The following is an 8,474-nucleotide window of genomic DNA, read 5'->3' as shown; positions in this document are numbered from 1 at the left end:
TTCTTCTTTCAGCAAGACCATTGTGTTGAGGGGTATAAGGAGCAGTGACCTCATGCTCAATTCCATTCTCCTCACAGAACTTCTGGAACTCTTTGGAGTTATACTCACCTCCACCGTCAGTTCTAAGAATCTTCAACTTCTGACCACTCTGATTCTCAGCCTTCATTCTGAACTTCTTGAATTCATCAAACACCTCGTGTTTAAACTTAATAAGGGATACCCATGTCATTCTTGTGAATTCATCAACAAATAACACAAAGTATTTATTCCCTTCAATCGATGCTACTGGAAATGGACCACACACATCAGAATGTACAACTCCCAAGGCATGTTTTGCTCTTGGAGCAGTTTCTGACGCAAATGACAATCGTGGTTGTTTTCCTTCCATGCAAACTTTGCATGACTTTTCAGGCTTCTTAATTGCAGGAATTCCATGTACCAACTTCTTTGAATTCAGATGTTTTAAGCTTCTGAAATTCAAATGACCAAATCTTCTGTGCCACAACTCACTCTCCTTCTCAGCACTTGTTGCACTAAGACATTCTGAGTCAGTAGTTCTGACATTCACCTTGAATGTTCTATTCCTTCCCTGTTCTGACTCCATAATCAACTTCTGATTGCAGTCATACAGCTTCAGAAGATTGTCCTTCATGGTAACTGAAAAACCTTTCTCAATTAATTGTCCCACACTCATCAGATTGCTTCTGATGCCAGGTACATACCACACGTTCTGAATCAATACTGTTTTCCCATTGTTCAGAATCACTCTGACATTTCCCATACCTTCTGCATTAAGATATTTGTCATCAGTACATCTGATCTTTGTCCTCTTTCAGAGTCAAAGTCAACCAGCCATTTCTTGTTTCCAGTAAGATGATTTGAACAGCCAGTGTCCATATACCACCAGTCTATCAGATCCATATCATCAGATTCAGAGGCCATCAATAGCACAGATTCGTCATCAGAACTTCTGGCTATATTTGCTTCTTCTGATTTTCTCTCCTTGTTTGACCAACAGTCTCTAGCAAAGTGACCAAACTTCTTACAACAGTAACATTGGATCTTCTTCTTGTCATACTTCTCTTTTCCCTTCTGAGCATTCTTTTGTCTATCAGAGGTTGAGCTTTCTGACTTCTGACCACCATCAGATCTTCTCCTGGCTTCTGACTGCTTCTGATACCTCCTATCAGAAGTTGCTTTCAGAGCCTGCTGCTCTACTTTCCTTTCAGAAGTTCTCTCAGTCAAACGCAACTCTTGCGCTTCTAGACTGCTCTGCAGCTCTTCAATTCTCATGGTGCTCAGATCTTTGGAATGTTCTATTGCTACCACAATGTAATCAAATTGAGAGGTAAGGGATCTCAATACCTTCTCCATGATTGTTTCTTCAGAAAGAGTTTCTCCACATGCTTTCATCTCATTAGTGATCAGAATCACTCTGGAGATGTATTCAGAAACTTTCTCATTATTCTTCATGTTGAGATTCTCATATTGCTTTCTCAAGGACTGAAGCTTCACCTTTTTCACTGATGCGTCACCACCATAACATCTAACCAGTGTGTCCCACGCAGCCTTTGCTGTCGTTGAATCTGCAATCTTCTCAAACACATTTACATCAACACATTGATGAATGAAGAACAATGCTTTCTGATCCTTCTTCCTTACTTCCTTCTGCGCGTTTTTCTGTTCATCCGTCGCATCTGCTGCTACCGGAACATAACCATCAGTGACAAGATCTAGAACATCTTGAGCACCGAACAGTACACGCATTTGGATCATCCAACGATTCTAGTTTTTACCGTCAAATACTGGAAGTTTGGTGTTCATGTTGCCGTTTCCGTTCATCTTTCTACCTTGCACAGTACACTCAGATTTCTCACACAGTGTTTCCCAACCCACAGAATTAAAATTCTGATCAGATTTTGTTCAAGATTCAACACGAATCTAAGAATCAAAATCAAACACACAAGACCTCACGTTCACTCGTGTTTCCCGTGTTTCCCAATGAATCCGAACCGGAGCTCTAGATACCAATTGTTGGTGCAAAGGTAGAATGAAAGGAAATATTCTATTAAGAGAATGACGACTACAAAAACATGATAAAAGTTACAATGATTGCCACCCTATTTATAAGCTAAAATTAGGGTTACTAGAATAGGATAAAACACTAAAATACCCTTTAACAAACTTAGGGGCTAAGAAAAATAGTACAACTAAATATGAATTACTTCTAATATATACTAGTTCTTTTAAATAAAATAAATGTATGATTAATAGTTTTTTTTTTAAATGTCACTTTTTAAAAAAAAATGTTATTTTTTAATTATTAATTACAAAATTTAAGTAGTATTAGTTGGATTTTTTTCAAAATTATCAAAATATATTTATTATAGAGAGAAAAAGAAAAATAAATTAAATAAATAATTAAGGAGATGAGTTAGAGTTAGGGCTCCAACAAATCCCTCACCCTGAACCACCATCACTATGTGCCGTCAGATTAATAAGTTTTATTGAATCTTACCCTGTCCTCTTCACACTGGATATTTTTTAGAAATAATTTCTCTCACTTACCTATTTCCTTTCCACACTTTCCTGCAACTTCAGTGACGGAAGAAATTGAAATTCACAGTTTTAGAAAGAAGTCATTTTTAAGAATGGGACTGATCTTCTTCAAAGACTATGCACCAACACTTACTATGTGGATTCGATGGTCAAACGATCCACAAAGATGGAGACCACACACACATATCTGGTTCCTTGTGATTCGAAAACTTTAGAGCCTTAGGGAACGATTCAGATGTTGTTGGATTATGTTTATTAGCCAAAAATGAAGTTACAGGCCTAAGAGAACAAAAAATTGGAGGTAACCAAAGAAGCATATAATAAGGAGAATGGAAGGCCAACAATGTAGAAAGTGTTCTTTTTATGGAAGACACACTGAGTGATAAAAGTTTATTTGGTGTGATAGTTGTATCTTAATATCCCATAGAATCCCATAATCCAATGGTTAATAATTATGGTTCATGGTGAACCATTTAATTGATGGTCCACCTAAAATGACATCTAATATTATAAATAAAAAAATTATTATTTAAAAAAATAATAATATTAATTAATTTATGTAAAAAAAATGATACTTAAAAACAAACAAGAAAGAGAGATATATTTCTCCTCCAATTTTTTAGTCGCTTTTTTTTTGGAAATGTAGAAAACTTTGAAAAACAATTCTTATTAGTATGCTGTAATATATATCTATGTGGTGTGTCTATTATGTAATTTTTTAGTTTTATAATATATTTTAGAGAAAAAAGATGATACATTAATGGTGTAAATTATTTTACATTATCAACCAAGTCAAATTTAAAATTTTAAACTATTCATATGATATATGATAAAATAATATATTTATATTGAATGACATAGTAAATTTTTTTACATTAACATCATTATTAAACTCCATATTTTAAATATATTTGATTATTAATAACTAATTAATTAATTAGATTTTTGAAAAAACATCTTTTAAAGGCACATTCCTGTTTTTCATCTTTAAAAACTCTATTGATATTTCTAGAAACAAACTTTTAAAAAATATTTTGAAAATAAAATTCTATAATGAAATATGTAACTAAAAAAAATTAAAACTTACAATATTGTAGAAAACAAAATTAAATGAAGAAAGTTGATCACTAAAATTTTGTGATCAAATTAATGATAGTCTTCAAGTTCATCTCCATAAATAAAACTTCAGAAGAAAAAAAAACCTAAAAGTTGACTAAATACTTTAAACGGTACGTCTCAATTCAAGACAAGTAATTAATTTTCTTAAACTAAAAATACATAAATTGAATTTACGAAAATGGTGAAGAAAACCCACTAATATAAACATATATGTTATTGACGAGAATTCATGTTTCAAAATAAGACCGTGGACCTCCTTCCCTAGATTATTTTTTTTTACTTTTATACAAGCACTTAGCATGCTAAAAAAATAGAAAAAGTGTTTCGACTGACAAATCACATGGGGACAACTCTAACCACCCACATTATATAAAATTCAACACACAAATTACTTTTTCTTTCACATTTTGAGTGTGAACTCTAACCACCCACATTATATAAAATTCAACACACAAATTACTTTCACTTCAACGCATTGAAGATTAACTCCATTAAATTTTCACATATTTCTGTTTTCAATAAAGAATATTGGTTTCATCTATGAAAATCAACTTTTATTTCTCACGAATTTCCAGGATCAGCTTTTCCGATCCCAAATTCACGAATCATTATCGCGATCTCGATAATGTTTAATCCACTTGCTGAAGTCACCACAAATCAACTTCAATATCATCTCTTACCTTGCTCTCTCTCTCTTATTAATGGTGGATCGTTTAGCTAGGAACAAAAAATTAAAAGCATTCATCGCAAAATGCTTCAAGTCTGGCGGTGGTAACTAGGAAGTAGGATGAAGGCATCCCCTTTTCAGGGTTTCGAGACCGTGAGAAAGTGGATTGAGTTCCAAATGCGACACTTCCACCGATTGTAATTTATGTCAATCATGCATGAACACCCAAATAGTAGTTAAGTCAGAATCAATAGAAACTAGAGACAACAACATGAATTAACTCCACATCACTTCTACACATAAACTAACTCAGAGCAACTGGTACACAGATGATGGATGTAAAGTCTGAGACTTCATTCATAAAAAATAACTTAAATCTCCTACAAGCTCCAACACTGTATTTAACAACTTATCATCATTAGGAAGCTCCAAAGCCCATTGTACACTAGTGCTTCAAAAAAAGTCTTTTTCATCCTTATCTACAGATTCTTCTTCTTCCATAGTTTGCTTTTCCATAATCTAATCAATAGAGTGAACCTCGATTTTGTCCAATCAATTGAAAGTGATGATAACATGAAATAATATCACATTCTGGGACTCGATTAATTTAATTATATTATTATTCGCTTCAATTTATTTCATTTTATTCGATACTACTGGGTATTTTTCCTTCTATTTATCTCAGGTAGCTTATTTGAAGCATAAGTGAAAAAGGAAGAAAAGGAGGTGCAAAAAGGAATGAAGAGAAGCAATTTCACTAAAGCCCAGCCCAAAACTACAAGCCATGAGCGTTGAGCCTGTGACGACCGCCACACAAGGTGTGACGAGCGTCACGCCCTGCTGCCTTGTGTTACGAGCGTAACACATGGTGTGACGGACGTCACACCATTCTCCTATATTTTTGGCTTCAGAAACGCAACAGAGGCACGTTGATGCCTATTCTTCCGCTTGACTCCGAAAACGTGAAGACCAATTACGCAAGGCACTTTTGGAAACGGTTAAAAAAGTGGATTAGTATAAATAGACCAATTATGGAACCCTAAACAGTCAGAATTTTTTCCCAGTTTTTGGCATAGCTTTATTTTTACTACTTTCTATTTTTTTTCAGCATTCTACCTTTATTTGAAACTTTTATTTTCTTTTCCAGTCAATCTTTCAGCACTTAATTAATTTTTCACACAATAGTTTCTACACCGGAAGCTATTGTGTATCTTTTGCTGGATCTAACCTTACGTTAGATCCTAGATTTTTATTCCTTCATTTTTTATTTTCCTGTTCGATTGAAGAATTCAAGAACAAATCCAACCGGTCTGTGGTGGAGTGTTCAAGATTGCCATTAATTATTCAGGTTCTTTAATTATTGTTTGAATTTATATATGCCCTGCATTATTGTTTATTTATATTGTTTGCCTGAGATGGATTTATTTAGGCATGATGATTGTTTAGATCTGTTTAGCATGTCCGGCTAATTTATTTAGGTATCGGTATGTAAAGTAAGCGGAATGAAGGAATCAAAACTAAGTTGGCTTAATTACGTTTAAAAATAAAATCACTCTTTTTATGGTCTCAATTTACAGGTTTAATACCAAGGTTTTTGTACGAGAGTAAAAGACTAAAGAAGTTAAAATCAATAGAACGAAAGTTTGAGTTTTTAACTGGACAGTGTAAATTGGACATTAATTCTAGATCAGGGCGAAAGCAATTTTTAGAGTTAATTAAATTCTAACCTTTTTCAAAAAGTATTTTTAAAAGTTAAATGTGAGAACGAGAGTTAAGCATTTGAATTTAATTATATAATCTAAGTCAACAGAGCGAGAGTTTGAGACGAGGGTGTTTAAACGATTAGTATTTTCTTAAAAAGAGTTTCTATAGATTCTATTGTTTTCAAAATGTGATTTTGGACTTAACTAATAAGTGACAGCTACGTTAATTTAAAGTCATGGTCTATTCAACAGAGTGAGAGTTTGAGAGAAGACTTTTAATCAATGGTGTCCACTGAAAAGATTTATTTTAAAACCAAGAAACCAACGAAGACTTGATTCCCTAATTACGACGAACTACATACCGATATCCGTTTAATTGATATTTAACCTAGATCCTATTTTAGTTTTAACTTTTCCCCCAAACAATCAAAGTATCATCCGCCTTAGCTTTACGAAGTAACCTTAGAAAACGGTATATCGATTCATAAGTCCCTGTGGGATCGATATCTTTTAAAACTACGCGATAGAACTGTGCACTTGCAGTTAGTACCCCAATTCGACTCATAAAGTCGCGATCAAGTTTTTGGCGCCGTTGCCGGGGACTTTTATTTAGTCGATATCGTAATTCTTCTGTTACGCTGTAGAGACTAAGGCAATTTTTATTTCTTCTTTTTTCGTTGATTTGTATGCCACACACTCGCTCACAAGGCGAGCCGTTTTACTTACGAATCAACGACATCGAACTATATCTCCGAGTCTTACGACGAATTCGGGAATATCGTGCTGCAAACAATCTCCCTCCTATCAAAATTCCTGATATCAAAAATCTTCTTCCTTCACCGATACCCAAGATGGCAGAACCAGCTCGTGCTCTTCGAGATTACGCCGCTCCATCGCAAGATGAGTCGCATTCGAGTATTGCTCCACCCGCAATCGAAGCAAACAACTTCGAACTTAAGCCTTCGCTGCTACAGGCAGTGCAACAAAATCAATTCTCTGGAAATCCCACCGAGGATCCAAACCTTCATTTATCCGTATTTGTCCAATACGCTGATACTGTTAAAGCTAATGGTGTCACTTCAGAGGCAATTCGACTTCGTCTTTTTCCTTTCTCGTTAAGAGATAAAGCTAGAAGATGGCTTCAGTCTCTTCCTTCCAACTCAGTTACCACATGGAACGAGTTGAAGAAAATCTTCCTTGCCCGATATTTTCCTCCAAGCAAAACAACTATGTTGAGAGCCCAGATAAATGGATTTAAACAGAAAGATAACGAGTCTCTTTTCGAAGCATGGGAAAGATACAAAGACATGATGAGACTTTGTCCACACCATGGTTTAGAGGACTGGTTAGTGATTCATACCTTCTATAATGGTCTCTTGTACAACACAAGGTTAACAATAGACGCCGCAGCAGGTGGTGCACTTATGGATAAACCTTATGCCGATGCTTATCAACTTATCGAAAGCATGGCCCAAAACCATTATCAGTGGGGAAGCGATCGAGCAATGGTAGAGAAACCTCAAACGAAAAGTGGCATGTACGAGATAAGTATCCTTGATCATTTAAATGCAAAAGTGGAAGCCCTTGCCCAGAAAATTGAAAGTTTGAATGTATCACCTCCAACCACCGTAGTTGCCGCAACTCAGAATTGCGAAGCCTGTGGAATCCAAGGTCACACTCCTGCAGATTGTCAACTCCTAACAGGAATCCAAGCAGAGCAAGTGAATTATGCTCAAGGAAATCCCTACTCGCACACCTATAACTCAAACTGGAAGAATCATTCTAATTTTTCATATAAGAATAATAATGCTTTATACGCACCAGGACAAGCTCCAAATCAAGCCCCAGCTATACCTCCTGGATATCAAAAGCCGACCCCATCTACACCTAACAATAATGTTCCTAGGAAATCCAACTTGGAAATAATGATGGAGAACTTCATAGCTTCTCAACAGCAAACCAATAAAGATTTCTTAAACCAGAATATACACACTAGCGAACAAATCAAACAACTAGCAAGTAAAGTAGATGCCTTGGCTACCCATAATAAAATGCTGGAAACACAAATATCACAAGTAGCTCAACAACAAGCGCCTACTGCTGCCCCAACTGGTACATTTCCTGGACAGCCCCAACCTAACCCGAAAAGCCACGCTCATGCAATCATACTAAGAAGTGGAACGGAAGTGGAAGGACCAGTAGATCCAAGAACTGAAAACCAAAACTCTAAAAAGTCAACTGAGGAAGAAAGTACACCTAAGGAAAAGGAAGAGAGTAATAAGGAAACCGTAGAAAAGAAAGAACCTTATGTACCTCCACTACCTTATAAACCACCTATCCCTTACCCTTAAAGGCTTATTAAAACCAAAGATGCGGGCCAATTTAAAAAATTTGTTGACCTACTAAAACAATTAAACGTCACAATT

At 35.4% G+C, this 8,474-nt stretch overlaps 1 non-coding gene across 1 annotated transcript; it reads right to left on the bottom strand.

The window, feature by feature from the left end:
- Positions 1 to 7,277: 7,277 nt before the first annotated feature.
- LOC127133185 (small nucleolar RNA R71) lies at positions 7,278 to 7,384 on the bottom strand. Its single transcript, XR_007807177.1, has one exon. It is a non-coding gene; the product is annotated as a small nucleolar RNA R71 (small nucleolar RNA).
- Between the last annotated feature and the right edge of the window lie 1,090 nt (positions 7,385 to 8,474).

This window comes from Lathyrus oleraceus, chromosome 3, assembly GCF_024323335.1.
Source record: "Lathyrus oleraceus cultivar Zhongwan6 chromosome 3, CAAS_Psat_ZW6_1.0, whole genome shotgun sequence".
NCBI lineage: Eukaryota > Viridiplantae > Streptophyta > Magnoliopsida > Fabales > Fabaceae > Lathyrus > Lathyrus oleraceus.
This window is presented reverse-complemented; position numbering and strand designations above follow the sequence as displayed.